The sequence below is a fragment of the Schistocerca cancellata genome, chromosome 8 (genome assembly GCF_023864275.1).
Source record: "Schistocerca cancellata isolate TAMUIC-IGC-003103 chromosome 8, iqSchCanc2.1, whole genome shotgun sequence".
NCBI classification, from domain to species: domain Eukaryota; kingdom Metazoa; phylum Arthropoda; class Insecta; order Orthoptera; family Acrididae; genus Schistocerca; species Schistocerca cancellata.
In genome coordinates, this window is record NC_064633.1 from 84,906,281 (window position 1) to 84,927,263 (window position 20,983).

Here is a 20,983-nt window from a genome sequence, read left to right on the forward strand (position 1 = left end):
TTACCCCTTCTGACAACATTACAGATGCTCAAGCAACAACTGCCTATCATTCAAAACATTCTCTAGAGCCAGGAAAATCTTTCCCAGTTGTGGTACTTTTCAAAGAAATAGTATCTAACAGTTCCTCCGCAACAGTGACATCTTTTTCGACAACCGTTGAAAAAATTGCAAGTTTAGGTATGCTGCAGTTGTCAGTGCTCTCACTGAGGCCAACCAAGTACTCTATGAAGTTACAACATTCATTGCGCAACTGCTCCATTAATCCCACAACAATTCCTTTCACTCTTCGAGAAATTGTGTTCAGACAAGGTTAAAGCCTCGAATTGGGCCACTACAGCGAGGCATATTACCTCTCAATACTCTGAGAAACACTTACAAACTTGTCATCCATAAAAGGTCTTCCACTTTTTGTAATTTTCAGTCTAACAATGTAGCTTGCTCAAACTGTGCTTTCCTATGTGTGATTCAGCTCAGATGTCTGCAGGACAACAGCAGCAGTAATTACTGTAACTTCAAAATCTTGCCATACAAAACAGTCTCATAATTTAGTTTAGCAACGATATCCAAAGAGCTCAAGTTTCTATAGATACGAGTACAATTACAAAAAGGTATATTTTTGTTTTTCTTTTAGAATGAACACTATGAACAGGGCTTACCTCTTCAGATTGTGCCAATTCTGATTTTACTTTAGTAATCAGTTCACTTCTGACCAGTCCAACAATTCCTTCGTGTACTGAGAAATGTTTACTTTCGTAGTGACAGCGCACTGTCAACACTTTGATATTTACAGTTGAGTAGCACATTAAGAACAATGTTTTCCCATCAGACCCAACAAAGAAATACGAATCTTCCCACTGAGCAATAAAAAAAATGGCACACCTAAATCTGAACCTTTTCTGCTTGTGCTGATTGCTCCCGAGAGAGATTAACAGTGTCCCATTTGATAAGATTTTGAACACCGAAAACTACACGAAAGGAAATAGGGGATGCAAGGGAAAAGCAATGATGTCACTTGATGTGGCACCAGGGGGCACAAGCAACAAGTGCTCGAGTTGGCGTGGTCTGGCTTACACTTTCAAGATATTGACGACAGCTCACAGGTATTATTCCCAAGCTGAGAAAGAAGTATTAGCCATTACCTACACGGTCAAGAAATTTAACGTATGTTTGTATGAGGTGAAGTTTCATTTTTTTAACCGACTATAATCCCCTCATCACGGCTCTCTGATAAAATGACTCACAGATTGCAATGTTGAGCACTTATTAATCAAATTCAATTATAAAATTATTTTTCATATTAAGGATAAAAATGCCAACGCAGGTGCCCTCTCCTGGCTTCCAACAGGTCCCAATCCGTTACTCGGCGAAGATGAGATTTTAGGTCGAGATAGACATTTCCCATTACCGGGAGGCTGGAGTAGCTGCCGCAATGGAAGACAGACCCGTTTATTAATATTTCAATCTATGACAACAGTTGTTATTGGTCAATGGACTAATTCTACTAGCTACAGAACAGCACTACCATGAGTAGTCATACCCTTCTCAATACAGAATGACATTCTGCGGTTTCTACATTCTAACCAGTGGGACTGGGGGAGGGAAGGGGGGGGGGGGGGGAGGTATCCAGGACAAACGCTGGAGTTCTGTTCAGTTGTTTGGGAGGAAGAGATCAAACAGTGAGGTCATCAGTCTCAGTCTCATCAGATTAGGGAATGATGGGGAGGAAGTTGGCTGTGCCCTTTCAAAGGAACCATCCCGGCATTTTCCTGAAGCGATTTAGGGAAATCACTGAAAACTGAAATCAGGATGGCCAGACGCGGGATTGAACCGTTGTTCTCCTGAATGCGAGTCCAGTGTTTTTTTTTTTTTTTTTTTTTTTTTTTTTTTAGGGCGCACAACTTAAATGGTCATTAGCGCCCTGACTACTCTAAGAATGCACCGCGAGGCACAAGTTGACAACAACAACTAAAAGGGAAAACACGATAAAAGACAGACTGACAGGCATAGGATTAAAAAACAGCATCATCAAGTGTCCTTAGAGAGGTTTGTCAAATTGATAAAACGAAGAACACGAGCAGCTGCTTGTGGGTCATCCGCTAAAATGGCATCTAAAGTACTTGGCAGGTTAAGATCTAGACGCGGTGTGTTAAAATCTGGACAGGACATTAAAATGTGTCGAACCGTCAGCAAGTGCCCACATGGGCAGAACAGCGCCGGCACAGCCGTCAGCAGATGGCGATGGCTGAACCGGCAGTGTCCAATTCTTAACCGGGCTAAAACTACCTCCTCCCGCCGAGAAGGGCGTGAGGAGGACGTCCAAGCCACGGGAAGAGGTTTTAAGGCCCGAAGCTTGTTGTCTGTAAGTACAGCCCAATCGGCATGCCACAGCGATAAAATGCGCCGACAAATGACCCTGCTTAAATTGGACGAAGGGACACAACAAGAAGCTGTCCGAGGCTGGAGTACCGCAGCCTTGGCCGCAGCATCTGCAGTTTCGTTCCCAGGGATACCGACATGGCCAGGAACACACATAAAGCTAACCGGAGAACCGACGTCCACCAGCTGCTGAAGAGAGCGTTGGATCCGGTGTACGAAAGGGTGAACCGGGTACGGATCACTGAGGCTCTGGATGGCGCTCAGGGAGTCAGAGCAGATGACATAAGCAGAATGTCGGTGGCGGCAGATGTAAAGAACAGCCTGGTAGAGGGCAAAGAGCTCAGCTGTGAAGACCGAACAATGGCCATGGAGCCGGTATTTGAAACTTTGTGCCCCGACAATAAAGGAACACCCGACCCCGTCATTGGTCTGAGAGCCATCTGTATAAATGAAAGTCATGTTGATGAACTTCGAACGAAGTTCCAAAAAACGGGAGTGGTAGACCGAACCAGGGGTAACCTCTTTTGGGAGCGAGCTGAGGTCAAGGTGAACGCGGACCTGAGCCTGGAGCCAAGATGGCGTGTGGCTCTCGCCCACTCGAAAGGTTGCAGGGAGTGAAAAATTAAGGTGTTGAAGGAGGCGACGAAAGCGAACTCCAGGGGGTAGCAGGGCAGAGACATACAACCCGTATTGACGGTCGAGAGAGTCGTCAAAAAAGGAACGATAAGACGGATGGTCGGGCATTGACAGTAGCCGACAGGCATACCGACAAAGCAGTATATCGCGCCGGTAGGTGAGTGGCAATTCGCCAGCGTCAGCATGAAGACTCTCTACGGGACTAGTATAAAATGCTCCGATCGCAAGTCGTAAACCCCGATGTTGTATGGAGTTGAGGCGGCGTAAGATGGATGGCCGTGCAGAGGAGTATACGAAGCTCCCATAATCCAGCTTGGAGCGGACGATCGACCGATATAGACGAAGTAGGACGGTTCGATCCGCTCCCCACGACATACCACTGAGAACACGGAGGACATTTAAAGAACGGGTACAACGGGCGGCCAAATATGACACATGTGGAGACCAGCTAAGTTTCCTGTCAAATGTAAGGCCTAAAAATTTGGTTGTCTCCACGATTGGGAGAGCAACGGGACCGAGTCGTAAGGACGGTGGGAGAAACTCTTTGTAGCGCCAGAAGTTAATACAGACCGTCTTCTCGGCAGAAAAACGGAAGCCATTGGCGACACTCCAAGAGGAAAGACGGTCAAGAGAACGCTGAAGACAGCGCTCCAGGACACGTGTACACTGCGCGCTGCAATAGATGGTAAAATCGTCCACGAAAAGGGAGCCTGATACATCAGCTGGGAGGCAATCCATTATTGGATTGAACGCGATGGCGAAGAGAGCGACGCTCAAAACTGAGCCCTGTGGCACCCCATTCTCCTGGCGAAAGGTGTCGGACAGGACAGAACCCACACATACCCTGAACTGTCAATCCATTAAAAAGGAACGAATAAAAAAAGGGAGGCGACCGCGAAGGCCCCATGTATGCATGGTGCGGAGAATGCCCGCCCTCCAACAGGTGTCTTAAGCCTTCTCCAAATCAAAGAACACAGCCGCGGTCGGGTGCTTCCGCAAGAAGTTATTCATAATGAAGGTCGACAAGGTAACCAGGTGGTCAACAGCAGAGCGGCACCTACGAAATCCACATTGTACATTGGTAAGTAGGCGTCGAGACTCGAGCAGCCAAACCAATCGAGAGTTAACCATTCGCTCCATCACTTTACAGACACAGCTGGTAAGCGAGATAGGTCGATAACTGGAAGGCAAGTGCTTGTCCTTCCCCGGCTTAGGAATCGTGACAACAATAGACTCGCGCCAGCATGCGGGAACATGTCCCTCAATCCAGATGCGATTGTATGTACGAAGAAGAAAACCTTTACCCGCAGGAGAAAGGTTCTTCAGCATCTGAATATGAATAGAATCAGGCCCTGGAGCGGAGGACCGTGATCGGCCAAGTGCGTTTTCGAGTTCCCGCATGGCGAATGGGGCATTATAACTTTCACAATTCGAGGAGCGGAAGTTAGGTGGTCTAGCCTCCTCTGCCTGTTTGCGGGGGAGGAAGGCAGGGTGGTAATGAGCGGAGCTCGAAACCTCTGCGAAAAAGCGGCCGAAGGCATTGGAGACAGCCTCAGGGGCCACAAGGACGTCATTCGCGACCTTCAAGCCAGAAACTGGTGAGTGGACCTTAGTGCCAGATAGCCGGCGCAGGCTATCCCAGACAACAGAAGGAGTAAAACTGTTGAAGGTGCTTGTGAAAGCAGCCCAGCTGGCTTTCTTGCTTTCTTTGATAATACGACGACACTGAGCACGTAATCGTTTATAATTAATACAATTCGCCACTGTAGGGTGGCGTTTAAAGGTGCGTAAAGCACGTCGACGAGCACGTAAAGCGTCTCTACATGCTGCGGTCCACCAGGGGACCGGTACGCGACGTGGAGAAGAAGTAGGGTGAGGGATGGAATATTCAGCAGCAGCAGCTGACGATCGCAGCTTGTGAAGGTTTGATCCTGAAAGGTCGCCCTGGAAGAGAAGAGCCCCCAGTCTGCCTTGGAGATGGTCCAACTAGAGGAGCACGGAGAGGGGGTATGCTGCAGGAGATGGATAACACACGGCAGATGACAATGGAGTGTAAACGGTACAAAAGGAAAACGTAAAAGTGGGGAGAGTAATGCGGATGGCAACTGCCTGCAGGCCAGTGTGCAATGCGATAGGATCGTAGTAAATATCATCCCGGACCAGCAACATAACCCCTCCATGAGCTGGGATACCTACCACAGGGGGTAGGTCAAAACGCACAGAGGTGTAGTGTGCCAAGGCAATTTGATCGCATGGGCGTAGCTTCGTTTCCTGGAGGGCTGCGACGAGCGGGCGGTGCAAGCGGAGCAGCAACTTCAAGTCCTCTCGGTTGGAGCGAATGCTGCGAATATTCCAGTGAATAAGTGCCATCGTAAGAAAAGGAAGATGAAAAAAGGGGTCACCTCGAAGGCCGCTGAGGGCATGGCTTCGAGCGACACTGCCGCCGCTATCAGTAGGCAGACAGTCATCGTCCATTGGGTCTATAGGTTCATCGGCCATCTCGGGAGGATGGCCGGGAGGGGGAGCTTCCTCCGCCGGTGAACGGCCAGATGTACGGCTACCAGCGGTGCGGCCAGGCAAAACGGATGACGGCCTGGGGCGGCAACCGCTGGGTGTCGCAGGAGAAGAAATGCGCCGTGGCGGAGAAGGAGAACTGTGCTTCCTATGAGCCTTTTTGGAAGGACGTTTGGTGGAAGTACCGGTCGAAGGCTGGGAGGTCGAGGTACGTAGGAAGTCTGCACGGGATGGTTCCTTCTTGAAGGCCCGTGCATCTGACTTCGGGGTCTTCGTCTTAGCAGAAGCTGATGAAGGGGCTGGTGTCTGTGGGGTGATGGGAGGAAGAGGAGACGTCGACCGCGCGATCTTAGCACTGGCCGAACGGACGACCGTGGTGCTGAAGGTCAGATCGCATGTCTGGGTTGCTACCTCCCTGGTAGTCCGAGGAGAGGCGAGGACAGTACTATATTTCCCCGCTGGGAGCAGCGCGGGCTTCCTACTAGCCAATAGCTTGCGAGCAGCCGAGGTGGACACTTTCTCTTTGACCCGAATTTCTTGGATACAGCGTTCTTCCTTATAGACAGGACAGTCGCGGGAGGATGCGGCATGGTCGCCCTGACAGTTCACACATCGAGGAGACGGAGGTGGACAGTCACCCTCATGGGCATCCCTGCCACAAGTGACACATTTAGCCGCATTGGAACAAGACTGCCGAGTGTGATTGAAACGCTGACACTGGTAGCAGCGCATAGGGGTCGGGACATAGGGGTGAACAGAAATAACCTCGTAGCCCGCCTTGATGCGCGATGGCAGCTTAACACTATCAAAGGTCAAGAAAAGTGTCCGGGTCGGTACAAGGTCATTGTTGACCTTTTTCATGACCCTATGGACAGCCGTCACGCCCTGCTCAGCGAGGAAAGATTGAATCTCCTCGTCAGTCAATCCGTCGAGGGAGCTAGTATAGACTACACCACGAGACGAATTCAAAGTTCGGTGGGCCTCCACCCGGACAGGGAATGTGTACAGGAGTGTGGCCCGAAGCAGTTTTTGTGCCTGAAAGGCACTCTCAGTTTCTAGTAATAAGGTACCGTTTCGCAACCTGGTACAAGATTTGACAGATCCGGCTATGGCATCTACGCCCTTCTGGATAACGAAAGGGTTGACAGAGGAAAAATCCTTTCCGTCCTCAGATCGAGAAACTACGAGGAACTGTGGGGCAGGCGGTAGTACTTTTGTCACTGGTGGCTGGTCACGTTTCCGTTTTTGGGCAGAAGTCGAGAGAGATGGAGTAGAATCCATTGCGGAGGAATCCCCCATGATTGCCAGCGTCTCCGATGGCGCGCTCCTTCCTTGTGGGGACCCTCTCAGAGGGCACTCCCGCCTTAGGTGAATGTTTACACCTCAGGTCACACCTCCCGAGAAACAGACGGAGGGACCAATCGGCATGGTCAGAAGGTATCAGCTCAGGCAATCACCCCTCCCCGGGCCTGGTTTTTACCAGGGGGTACGCGCGTGCCTTACATGTCTACCCAGGGCCGGGAATTACGCGTTACCCCGTCACCGGCTATGCGTGCGAACGCGTGGGTCGGCCTTCAGGCACGCACAGGGAGGAAGGAAGAAGAGGAAAAAGAGAGAGAGGGAGAAAGAGGACAGACTGTCTCAAATGCCGAGGCGGAGACCAGAGAAGGCAAGGAGAAGAAGGCAATGAGAAGGCAAGGAAAAGAAGGCAATGAGAAGGCAAGGAAAAGAAGGCAATGAGAAGGCAAGGAAAAGAAGGCAATGAGAAGGCAAGGAAAAGAAGGCAATGAGAAGGCAAGGAAAAGAAGGCAATGAGATTGCAAGGAAAAGAAGGCAATGAGAAGGCAAGGAAAAGAAGGCACTGAGAAGGCAAGGAAAAGAAGGCAAGGAAAAGAAGGCAAGGAAAAGAAGGCAAGGAAAAGAAGGCAAGGAAAAGAAGGCAAGGAAAAGAAGGGAATGAGAAGGCAAGGAAAAGAAGGCAATGAGAAGGCAAGGAAAAGAAGGCAATGAGAAGGCAAGGAAAAGAAGGCAATGAGAAGGCAAGGAAAAGAAGGCAATGAGAAGGCAAGGAAAAGAAGGCAATGAGAAGGCAAGGAAAAGAAGGCAATGAGAAGGCAAGGAAAAGAAGTCAAGGAAAAGAGAAAGGAAGACAGTGAGGTGGAGAAGAACAAAGAAAGGAACCAACCAAAGGAAGGAAGAAACGAGAAGTGAAAAACCAAAAAGACCACAATTATAGGTCGTGGAACCGTCCGTCTCCGGACGCAGGCGCTAACTACCCCCGTGAGGGGGATGGACTCCTTTTAGTCGCCTCTTACGACAGGCAGGAATACCTCGGGCCTATTCTAATCCCCGGACCCGCAGGGGGGGAGTCCAGTGTGCTAACCGCTGTACCACCTCGCTCGGTCAAACACTGGAGTGGCTCCACATATACTGACAAGGGATCAACAACCAGAACACACGGTCCAATCGGGCAACAAACAGCTCCCAAGAAGACTGCCCCCCCTGGCGTACAGCTGTGGGAACAGGTCCACTTTGACTTCAATGCCCTTTCTAGGCACAAATTGGCTCACTGTGATCAACACATATTCCCACTTCCGATATATAGCCAGTCTCAGGTCCACAATGGGGAGGGGAAGCACCGTTATGGCCTTGTCAAAAATCTTTTCCGTCAGAGGTCTTCCCGAACAGTGGTCCCCAGTTTTTATCGCAAACCTTCAAGAACTTCTACGCAATAAACGACTTCTGCCACATTTGGGCACCAGCTTTTCACCCACAATCTAATGGTGAAGCTGAGCGTACAGTGTGCACCTTCACAACTGAAATGCTAAAACATATCTGCCACAGTGCAACGGAAGATGCTTTAACGTAATTTTTAAGTTCTTACACAGCCACACCCACTGGAGTTACAGAGTCCGGCAGAGCTTCTGCATGGCCACCAGCTGTGTTCACCGATTCACATGCCAACACCGGGCCTATGTCCCCTGCCAGTTTCACTGTCACCAAAGTTCCACCCAGGCACTGCAGTTCGGGTACGTGCTTTCGGTCGTCAGGGCAGACAGATCCTGGCAGTCGGCCAGAAGACACACGAGTGCAAGCTGTTTGTGACGAAAGTGGAGGACAGGCAAGTCACCCACCACTTCAACCAGTTCTGCCTGCACACCGCCAGGCAGTCACCGCCGCCACCTCCTCTGGCCACCACGGCAACTTCCCCCACTGGACCGTTCTCCTCCTACCTTGCCTTACTCACTCCCAGTCATTCCCATCTGGGTGCCTCCCTCTTTTCCTCACCCTGCAACACCCGCATCTTCTGAACTGACAGACTCGAACCTCCCACCACACAGTTTCCAGGCAACACATGGGGCACCACAGCACCTTGTGTCTCTCCCTTGGAATCAGTTCAGGCCAGGGGGGGAGAGGTGGTCCCAGACATCAAGACGGCATTGTCACAGCTGGCACCCCATTTTGAGCTCCCTCACCTCAGTCAGTGTGCAGAGCCCACCTCCACCCCAGCCACTTTGGGCCCGACAGCCCGCAACCGGCAAACAGAGAGACAGCAGCAGCTCCGGCCACTGACAGTGCCGTGGATGATGCGTTCATGGGGCCAACCAGCAAGTTGGGTCTCTCAGGTTTCGGAGCTGCCGACAAGTCGTCTCGACTCTGAGGGAGTGGGATGTAGTAATGCCCACATGTACTACCTCACTGACACTACCAGATGCCAATGTCCTCAGTGGTGACTCCTCCGACGGGTACTGCCACCACCCATCACTCAAAGTACACACAGTTAAAATATGGCCACTTTAACAGCATCGCTCTCTTTCCACCTTTTGCTACTATACCACACTATGTCATCAATGCTTGTTCACCATCTGATAGCATCCGTCTCCGAGACAGAGCCTTTGATCTACTACTGAACTTCGTTTTGGGATTACTCTGTTCGGCTCAATTGTTTCGCCAGGTATTGTACTTATGGTGTCAATAAATAAGTTTTTAACTACTTTTCAGGTTGTTCCCTGCCAGCTGAGACAAAGATATTGGCATGTGTGTTTCAATGCATGGTGCAAAGTAGTTTCTCCACTATAGTACAGATTGTTCTGTTAGTAGCACTCTGGCAGAGTGTGAAGCAACAATCTATGTAATATAAAGGGATGTAACAAGTACAGGCACATAAGATTATTATGATGTTAATGGTACACAATGATTAAGAAAGTTCCCAGGGAATTTTAGAAGACATCTAAAATATGAGCAGCAGCACAAATCTTCACTGCAAATAACTTCTGAATATATGATTTTGGAGATAAGAGGTTGGAAAAGTAGCTTCAACAACGAACAAGGAGGTATATGTCATGAAAAAGTTGGAAAACAATCCACGGAACTGAGAGCTATATTGTTCCGACAGCAATGCCTGCATTCATAAATACATCTTCATTTGTGTCTATTCAGCCATCTGAGTTAACATGTGTAAACACATTCCATTTGCAGATGTACAGTTGAGAAAGCTGGTAGCAAATCTGAGTCTTCAGCAATGGCTTATCTGTGGGAGCAGGTAGTGGTGATAATCAACAAATCATAATAAAGGACTTGCCACATCCTGGGACAGCAAGACTGTGTGAAACCCTGAAACTCACACGAAAGTACAGTTCCTGTGACAGTTTAATCTCTGGGGATGAAGCAAAATCTTCATAGGCAAGTGAAGTCAGCAGAAAATATAAATGTTCTCTCTGATGTCAACACTTTCAACTATGCAATCTTCGACAACTTTTCATCCATTTTCGAAGCGCAAAATTTCTAAACGGGAGCCTAAGAAAAGATCTGTGGTTACCAAACAGAAACAGGAGGCAACGTGTTTGCCTATCACGACACCTTCCCACTCAGAAGGGAAAAGTATTGTCATGCACTTACTACTCTAGGACCTAGTTGCTAACCAAATAATATGTCTTCCCTCGTTTTGTTTCTGTAAGCAAGTTTCCTTCCGAGGTTAACACTTTAAAATATTTTCTACATTAAAATGCAGGTAAAATATACAAAGATAATGAAGGAATCTATTTCAAGATCAGGCAAACAACAGGAAAAAAGGAACCATCACATACCACTGTCTGTCCCCCAAGGCAGACGTGTCCCCCAAGGCAGACGTGTCCCCCAAGGCAGACGTGTCCCCCAAGGCAGACGTGGAATTTGCCATTAAAAATTTTTTAACTTCAGCCAGATGATTATGGCTAGGTCAAAACAACTTGCACATCAGTAAAGGAAATCTTTCAGCAGCTTGGTGTGATTATTTGCAACAAAACATATATAAAATGTTCATAAATTTCATTTTAAAGAGTATATTTGCAACGAGTTTGCATAGTGATTAGCAACTTCTCAATTTACGGAGATTTCACACCAGGCTATCTTCACCACTAATCAGTTAACATTCGATGCTCTATTCACTAATGCTACAGCATTCTCACAGTATTATGAATATTTTCTTTGTTTATTATGACTGACAGTCTACCACCTACAAAATCTGAGGGTTGAATATACACTTACATATGTGTACCATAATTGCTTATTTGGGCTATAAAACAAAGCACCCGAGTATTTGTTGCATTAGGCGTACTTTGTCCGATACATTTTCAATGGAATGACGTTTCCTCCTCACTATTCACGTTAATACATCTAACAGTAATATCACTTAATCCAAGCTGTGAAGAAGTTTATACACCAGTGCGTACAAACATCATTGTCCAATATTTTACTGAATGAATTAACAGTTTTGGATTAAATTTGATAACTGCCAGATTGTCAATTATGACACTTTTATATCAATCACATAGCTTATGACAGTACTCGGCAGAAGAATGATATGTACTACCTCTGCACATGGCTTTTATGGAGCTAACTGCAGAGTGTGAGTGTGAGTGAGTTTTTAGGCGAGCTATTCATGACCACCATTTTGATGACGTCACAGATCAGTGCTGATGCCCAATACCAAATGGATCACTATATCCATCCAAATTGGAAGAGAGAGGATCTAGCAGCAGGAATACCAATAATGAAATCAGAAGCTAATCATAGCATAGACAGGTGATGTTAACAGGGGAAATTTACTCAATTTCATGTAACTCAAACGAGAGAGAACAAAACAGTCAAAAAGTTCTTTTCAATTTGAGTTCAATCCAAACAAATACCAGTAAAAAAGTTTCCACTTTAATCTCAACAAATCCTTTGATATGTTTCACAAATATGCATCATGAAGTTGGAAGAAGGTCAACATAGCACAACAGCACAACCTCAATAAGAGTCCTGCCTACAATCTACATCACCTACTAGTGTACAAGTAATGTACACTGACAGAACAAATTTGTCCAAGTAACATTTTTAAATGATTAACATTGCAAGATCACAAGTTAGTGTAAGCACGAGATAAACGATTGCAAATGTAAAATGCTGGTACATTAATAACCAGTGTAACCACCAGATTGTTGCAAGCAGTTTGGTTTGGTTTGGTTTGGGGGATGAAAGGGACCAGACTGCTACGGTCATCGGTCCCTTTTTCCAAAGACAAAGAACATCCACAGAGAATAAAAACGAGGAACAGAATAGACACAGACGATACAGAACAAAAGAAACGGAGACAAGGACAAGACAAAACGAACTAAAACCACACAGAGTGTGACAGTGGTTGGCTGACCATAGAAATAAAAAAGGAAAAGCCAACCACTTAGAAACACATTAAAAGATCAGTGTAAAATCATAGGCCAAAGGCCAGAATCAAAACAAAAAATAAAATAAAACAGAAACACTCAGAGGAAAGAATAAAAACTCCCTGCCCGAATAAAACGTAAAACTAAGGCAGCCATAACAGGGTCATCGGATAAAACGGCAGGGAGCGTATCAGGCAGCGCAAATGTCTGCCTGACCACAGCTAAAAGGGGGCAGGCCAACAGAATGTGGGCCACCGTCAAAGCCGCCCCGCAGCGACATACAGGAGGGTCCTCCTGGCGCAGTAAATAACTGTGTGTTAGCCGGGAGTGGCCAATGCGGAGCCGACAAAGGACGACTGAGTCCCTGCGGTTGGCTCGCATGGAGGACCGCCACACAGTCGTCGTCTCCTTAATGGCACGGAGTTTATTGGGTGTAATCCGATCGCGCCATTCAGCGTCCCAAAGCGCAAAAACTTTTCGGCGGAGGACTGCCCGCAAATCAGCCTCTGGGAGGCCAACATCCAGAGATGGTTTATTCGTGGCCTCTTTCGCCAGGCGGTCAACATGTTCATTGCCCGGGATACCGACATGACCGGGGGTCCACACAAAGACCACAGAGCGGCCGCAACGCGCAAGAGTATGCAGGGACTCATGGATAGCCATCACCAGACGAGAACGAGGAAAACACTGGTCGAGAGCTCGTAAACCGCTCAGGGAATCGCTACAGATAACGAAGGACTCACCTGAGCAGGAGCGGATATACTCTAGGGCTCTAAAGATGGCGACTAGCTCAGCAGTGTAAACGCTGCAGCCAGCCGCCAAGGACCGTTGTTCGGAATGGTCCCCTAGAGTTAGCGCATACCCGACACGACCAGCAACCATCGAACCGTCGGTGTAAACAATTCCAGAGCCCTGATACGTGGCCAGGATGGAATAAAAGCGGCGGCGGAAGGCCTCTGGAGGGACCGAGTCCTTCGAGCCCTGTGCCAAGTCGAGCCGAAGGCAAGGGCAAGGAACACACCACGGGGGTGTACGCAGAGGCGCCCGGAAAGGAGGTGGAACAGGGAAAAACCCAAGCCCACAGAGAAGCTCCTTGACGCGTACGGCGATCGGACAACCCGACCGGGGCCGACGGTCTGGCAGATGGACGACTGACTGCGGGAACAGGACACGATAATTTGGATGCCCGGGCAAGCTTAGAACATGGGCAGCATAAGCGGCCAGCAAACGTTGGCGCCGGAACCGCAGTGGGGGTACACCTGCCTCCACTAGCACACTGTCCACAGGGCTGGTGCGGAAAGCACCAGTGGCAAGGCGTATCCCGCAGTGGAGAATTGGGTCCAGCACCCGTAACGCAGATGGGGATGCTGAGCCATAAGCCAGGCTCCCATAATCCAGACGGGACTGGATTAACGCATGGTAGAGCCGCAACAGGGTAGAGCGGTCGGCGCCCCAGCGGGTGTGGCTCAAGCATCTCACAGCGTTGAGATGCCGCCAACACGTCTGTGTAAGCTGCCGGATATGAGGCAGCCAAGTCAACCGGGCATCGAAAACCACCCCCAAAAACCTGTGGGTTTCCACCACAGCAAGGAGTTCGTCGCCAAGATAAAGCCGCGGCTCAGGATGGACTGTTCGGCGCCGGCAGAAATGCATAACGCGGGTCTTGGCTGCCGAAAACTGAAACCCATGCGCTACAGCCCAAGACTGCGCCGTACGGATAGCGCCCTGTAGCTGACGTTCAACAGCTGCAATGCCAGCAGAGCTGTAATAAAGGCAGAAGTCGTCAGCATACAGGGAAGCAGAGACAGAATTTCCCACGGCCGCAGCGAGCCCGTTAATGGCTATTAAAAACAGACAGACACTTAAAACAGAACCCTGTGGCACACCGTTCTCCTGGACGTGGGTGGAACTATAGGAGGCTGCGACTTGCACGCGGAAGGTACGATACGACAGGAAATTACGGATAAAGATCGGCAGAGGGCCCCGAAGACCCCATCCATGAAGCGTAGAAAGGATGTGATGACGCCATGTCGTATCGTACGCCTTCCGCATGTCGAAAAAGACAGCGACCAGGTGCTGACGGCGGGCAAAGGCAGTACGGATGGCCGACTCCAGGCTCACCAGATTGTCGGCGGCGGAGCGGCCTTTCCGGAACCCACCCTGAGACGGAGCCAGAAGGCCCCGAGACTCCAGTACCCAATGTAAGCGCCGGCTCACCATCCGTTCGAGAAGCTTACAAAGAACGTTGGTGAGGCTAATGGGGCGGTAGCTGTCCACCTCCAGAGGGTTCTTTCCAGGTTTCAAAATGGGGATGACAATACTTTCCCGCCATTGCGATGGAAACTCACCCTCGACCCAGAGACGGTTGTAAAGGTCGAGGAGGCGTCGCTTGCAGTCCACTGAAAGGTGTTTCAGCATCTGACAGTGGATGCGATCTGGCCCGGGAGCGGTATCAGGGCAAGCGGCAAGGGCACTCTGAAATTCCCACTCACTGAATGGAGCGTTGTAGGGTTCAGAAGCGTTGGTGCGAAAAGAAAGGCTCCGACGTTCCATCCGCTCTTTAATGGAGCGGAAGGCCTGGGGGTAATTCGCAGAAGCGGAACTCATAGCAAAATGCTCTGCTAAGCGGTTTGCAATGACGTCGGAGTCAGTACAAACTGCTCCATTCAGTGAGAGCGCAGGGACGCTGGCAGGGGTCCGATAGCCGAAGACCCGTCGAATCTTGGCCCAGACCTGCGATGGAGTGACATGGAGTCCAATGGTGGACACATACCGCTCCCAGCACTCCTTCTTGCCTTGGCGGATAAGGAGGCGGGCCCGCGCACGCAGCCGTTTAAAGGCGATAAGGTGGTCCATGGAGGGATGTCGCTTGTGACGCTGGAGTGCCCGCCGGCGATCCTTAATCGCTTCAGCGATCTCAGGCGACCACCAAGGCACAGCCCTCCGCCGAGGGGACCCAGAAGAACGGGGAATGGCAGACTCGGCGGCAGTGACGATGCCAGCGGTGACCGATGTAACCACCACATCAATGGCATCAGTTGAGAGAGGCTCAATAGCGGCAGTGGAGGAGAACAAGTCCCAGTCAGCCTTATTCATAGCCCATCTGCTAGGGCGCCCAGAAGAGTGACGCTGTGGTAGTGACAGAAAAATCGGAAAGTGGTCACTACCACACAGGTCGTCATGCACACTCCAGTGGACAGATGGTAAGAGGCTAGGGCTACAGATTGAAAGGTCAATGGCGGAGTAGGTGCCATGCGCCACACTGAAGTGTGTGGAGGCACCATCATTCAAAATCGAGAGATCGAGCTGCGACAATAAATGCTCAACGGTGGCGCCTCGACCTGTTGCCACTGACCCACCCCACAGAGGGTTATGGGCGTTAAAGTCGCCCAGTAATAAAAAAGGTGGCGGCAATTGGGCTATCAGCGCAGCCAGGACATGCTGCGCGACATCACCCTCCGGTGGAAGGTAAAGACTGCAGATGGTAAGAGCCTGCGGCGTCCACACCCTAACAGCGACAGCCTCTAAAGCTGTTTGGAGAGGGACAGACTCGCTGTGAAGTGAGTTAAGGACATAGATGCAGACGCCACCAGACACCCTTTCATAAGCTGCTCGGTTCTTATAATAACCCCGATAGCCACGGAGGGCGGGGGTGCGCATTGCTGGAAACCAAGTTTCCTGCAGAGCAATGCAGAGGAAAGGGTGAAGGCTGATAAGTTGGCGGAGCTCAGCTAGATGGTGGAAGAAACCGCTGCAGTTCCACTGGAGGATGGTTTTGTCCATGGCTGAGAAAGGCGTGCCGGGACTGGGACGGCAGATTACGCCGCTGGGTCACCTGCTGCCTCCGATTGAGCACCCGTGCTAGTGCTATTGCTATTCACGGCGTCTGAGGGACCGGCGAGATCGAGGTCCTCAGCGGACGCCAGAATCTCCACCGCGTCCTCAGACGCAGAGCTAGAAGGTTGCGATGGGGTGGCTACCACCGCGCGTTCCTTGGGCTTAGAGCTGCTCTTCTTTGATTTCTCACGCTGCTCCTTGGGTTTAACTGGCTGGGAGGGCTTCACCGATTCAGTCTCCGGGACTGAGGAGGATCGGGAAGCCCTTCGACCTGCAGATTGTGGGCACTTACGCCACTGTCTATCGTCAGCCTTCCCGCCGGTGGAAACCTGGGAAGGGAGGGACCCAAGGGACCCCTTGCGAGCGTGAGAAGCCGAAGAAGTTGGACACTTCTCCGGCGTAGAAGCGGGGACCGACGTCCCCGATGGGGGGGATGGTGTTGCTCCTGAGGTAGGTGGCACAGGAGCAATCGGGTGGGTAGAGCCCCCCACTGGCAAGGGGGCAGGAGGAGTTGTACCACTCGTCGATCCGGCCGAAAGGCGCGAAACTGATGGGGCTAGCACAGGTGTTGTAACAGCGGCGTAGGAAGTTGTCATTCTCACTGGATGTAATCGGTCGTATTTCCGTTTGGCCTCAGTATAAGTCAGTCGGTCCAGGGTCTTATATTCCATGATTTTGCGCTCTTTCTGGAATATTCTGCAGTCTGGCGAGCAAGGTGAATGGTGCTCCCCGCAGTTGACGCAGATGGGAGGCGGGGCACATGGAGTATCGGGATGAGATGGGCGTCCGCAATCTCGACATGTGAGGCTGGAAGTGCAGCGGGAAGACATATGGCCGAACTTCCAGCACTTGAAGCACCGCATCGGGGGAGGGATATAGGGCTTGACGTCACATCGGTAGACCATCACCTTGACCTTTTCCGGTAACGTATCACCCTCGAAGGCCAAGATGAAGGCACCGGTAGCAACCTGATTGTCCCTCGGACCCCGATGAACGCGCCGGACGAAATGAACACCTCTACGTTCTAAGTTGGCGCGCAGCTCGTCATCAGACTGCAAAAGGAGGTCCCTATGGAAAATAACACCCTGGACCATATTTAAACTCTTATGTGGAGTAATAGTAACGTTAACATCCCCCAACTTGTCACAAGCAAGTAACCTGCGTGACTGGGCGGAGGATGCCGTTTGTATCAGTACTGAGCCAGAGCGCATTTTAGACAAGCCCTCCACCTCCCCAAACTTGTCCTCTAAATGCTCGACGAAGAACTGAGGCTTTGTGGAGAGAAAAGACTCCCCATCAGCTCTCGTGCAAACTAAGAATCGGGGCGAATAACTGTTACCTCCATCCTGGGACTTACGCTCTTCCCACGGCGTGGCCAGGGAGGGGAACGTTTGCGGATCGTACTTCTGAGCATTAAATTGAGCCCGAGAACGCTTAGAGACTGCTGGCGGCTGGCCGCCAGCGAGAGATGATGTACCATGCTTCAGTGCGGGTCATCCGCCCTGATGCCACCTACTCCGACCAAGGGCCCTCCCCACGGGCGCCACCCAGCCACAGCAAAGGCCACCTGGCAGGATGGCCATTGCCGGGAGTCCTGATACCCCAGGAGGATAGGCATCTACTCCTTGGCATACGTGGGGAGTTAACGGCGCAGGCATCAGTAGAGCGATCCCTGTGTTGTCAGGGGGCTACAACCAAGAGGGTACATGGCGGCCCCACCACAACGGACTGGCTACCGTGCTGGATCTTAGGTGCAAAACTGTCCAAGGTCGTCGCCGCAGTTAAAAGAAACACTGCAGAGGGCAGCGTGGTAATCGCACCCAGGGACGTATCCCCGCCCTAAAGATCGAAAACGAGCGGGACACCATGGCAACGACGTGAAAGCCGGCTAAAGGTCTAATTGCACGACGGATACACAGTGCACCACGTAAGGCGCCCTTCCCCAATTGGCTCGCTCTTCGGAATAATTTAGAAAGATGGAGGTCAAACCCGAGAGGGGACCATCACATAAGGCCAAAACATGTGAGACTCCTTTTAGTCGCCTCTTACGACAGGCAGGAATACCGCGGGCCTATTCTAACCCCCGAACCCGCAGGGGGAGTTGCAAGCAGTCATGGAAACACGCATGCAATGCGTTGTGCAGGTGCTAGACACCAGTTTGTTGAATCAAGTTCCATGCCTGTAGCATTTGGTCAGTCAATACAGGGACTGTTAATGTTGTCTGTGGATGACACTGGAACTGTAGTCCAATGATATCCCATACATGCTCGATTGGAGGCAGATTTGTTGATCGAGCAGGCCAAGGCAACATGCCAACACTCAATAGAGCATTTTGGGTAACAGGTCGTATGTGGCCAGTATTATCCTGTTGGAAAAACCCCCGTAATGCTTTTTTTTGTTATGGTTTTAGGGCGCAAAACTGCTATGGTCATTAGCGCCTGGCCCTGTAATGCTATTTATCAATGGCAACAATGGGTTGAATCACAGATTGATGTACAATTCTGCGCTCGTGATCGTCACGCTCGCGACCACTACTGCCAGCAATTAAGTACAGTGGCTACATTACTTTCAAGTCATTCTGCAGTATTGGATTAGGAACATCCTGCTTCTCGTTTCCGTATTACACAACCTCTTTCAAACTCACAAAAGTGTTGATAGTTACTTCTTTGTTGTATTAAAGGCATTCTTGACACTACTAGTGCCACTCTTGTGCAACTAGCATGAAATTGATATGTAGCAACATGCCTACCAACTTTCATTTATGTTGCAAATGTCTTTCTCGGTGTTGTAATTTTGTTTTTCTGTCACTGTATGTACTCTCCAAGTGATGTGAAGTTCAGAAAATAGACACACACACACGTAAAATGTCTTCTCGTATTCTGGACAGGTTTTTGTTTCACAAATTTCCACAAACAAAATTATCACTGAATAAAAATTTTTCTGCTCACACTCAGTTGCCTGTTTCAACAAACTGGAGTGATTTTACAGTTGCTTGCAGATAATTTCACCACTGGGCAGTCTACTCACGACTTCGGTAGATTCGGCAGGTGCCCGGCATGCCCTGCTGCTCTGTTTACAGTACCTACCTCATCACTAGTTGATGCACATGCTGGGAATGAGGTTCACGTACTACTGCAAGGATTCAATGTCGGAGCCACTAGATGTTCCCAAGTAGCATAAATATTTGACCACCTGCAACAAAAGTACCATAGTTAACACTTTATCTGGGGAAAGAGAGGAGGAGAGTCAGGAACAGCTGGATGCTTGTGAAGAAACAGAGAGTATGGAATGAAATTTAATGAATGAAAGTGGGATCTGGTTACAACAAGAAATAAAAATAGACCAACTAGCACACTAGGGATTGAAGGCGAACCATTTCAGAAGGTGGAAAATCTCTAGTACTTGGGAAATGTGACAGATGAAAATGGAAGAAATGAGGAGGAGATCAGTGAACATAGGAGTCAGGTAGAAGCAACACTGCTATGTGTTAGGAGCCTTGTTTGGAACAAAGGCATGACACAAAAAAAGCAAAGAAGTAAAATATAGAAGTTACTGACCTTTGCATCTGAACTCTGGTACTAAAGATGTACATAGAATTACAGGTTTGTGAAATGAAGTTCCTCAGAAATAGGAAAGGAGTAACAAGGAGAGAGAGGATGAGGAATGAAAGGGTGGAAGAGGAACCCTTACACAACAGGATATAAACATCAGGCTAAAATGGTACATGCAGTCAAAGAAAATGGAAAACAAGAGGAGTCCCAAGAAGATACACAAAATGCAGACACAAAGGAAATGATCAAGAGGAATACCAAGCGATAGATGGTTGAGGACTGGATCACAGTGGACACAGACAGTGGGAAAACAAAACTACATGGTGCATGTTATGTTCTAAACAGACCTAGCCTGGGCCTGGAAACTGTTCAAGTTGTTGTTGTTGTTGATGAATATGCAGGGATTTCATGAACATAGATTATGGAAAATTTGTGGGAGTCCATGAATTTCAATATCTTGGTGAGCCAATACGGAAGAAATATTGTGACAGGAAGGCTAATAAACTCAGATCACAGAAGCTGCCTCTCAGTTTTGTAAAGACATGCATAATGAGCTTTAACTCCTCTCAATAAAGCTACCGCTTTATATTCTAACGCAGTGAATTACTTCTGTTTCTTTTCTTATGTACTGTTGTGACCTGCACAACTTTCCAATAGAGTGGGTGACTGCATAGAATTGCTAAATATCCTTAGTATACTCTGAAAGAAAACAACCTAATTGGCATACAGAGCGGTTTTAACTAAAGTTCCACTACTTGCCCCAGTGCAGATTGAAAACTGTCTACTGTATGGGTACTCCACTTTGTAAGAATGATTTTCAGACTGCACTGCAGGATTTGTGTTAGTAGTTTTAGTGCCCTGACTTGCCATTAGACGCCGCTACTGGTATGGCTAAGTATGGTTCAAACAAGCATTAGTGTGCATTACAGTTGCAGGCAGTCAACATGAGTCTGGACAAGGTGAGTATGGCTTTACTCGTAAAGCTGTTTCATCAAAACAGCAACAGTGCTACAGCTGCTCTCCTCGACTATCGATATACATAGAGAGGTTCCCTTCCATAATGGGGTTGAAGAACAAGATTGGCAGTTTGAATTAATTCGCAATTTGGGGATTGCTCCTGTGAGAGGCAGAGGACCAACTGTGACAAAAATTGTTCAAGATGTTCCTGAGAATGCGCGACGTGATGGGTGATCTCCATGCAGTGCAGTGCTGTGTTCCAACAGCTGAATATTCCACGGCTCACAGTTTGAAAAGCACTGTTAACAGCTGTGAAATGGCATCCACACAGAGTGCACATAACTCACAGAACCAGGTGGTTATCACACTGAGCAACAGTTGTAACCTGGAATGTTAATGTGGTACATGATGAACAGATATTACTGTCTC

At 49.2% G+C, this 20,983-nt stretch overlaps 1 long non-coding RNA gene across 1 annotated transcript in view; it reads right to left on the reverse strand.

Moving 5' to 3' along the window:
* LOC126095065 (uncharacterized) overlaps positions 1-20,983 on the reverse strand; it is a 56,425-nt gene that overhangs the window by 21,896 nt on the left and 13,546 nt on the right. The window contains exon 2 of the long non-coding RNA XR_007521904.1: positions 19,133-19,238. This is a non-coding gene — a long non-coding RNA (uncharacterized LOC126095065). The remainder of the gene's footprint in view (positions 1-19,132; positions 19,239-20,983) is intronic.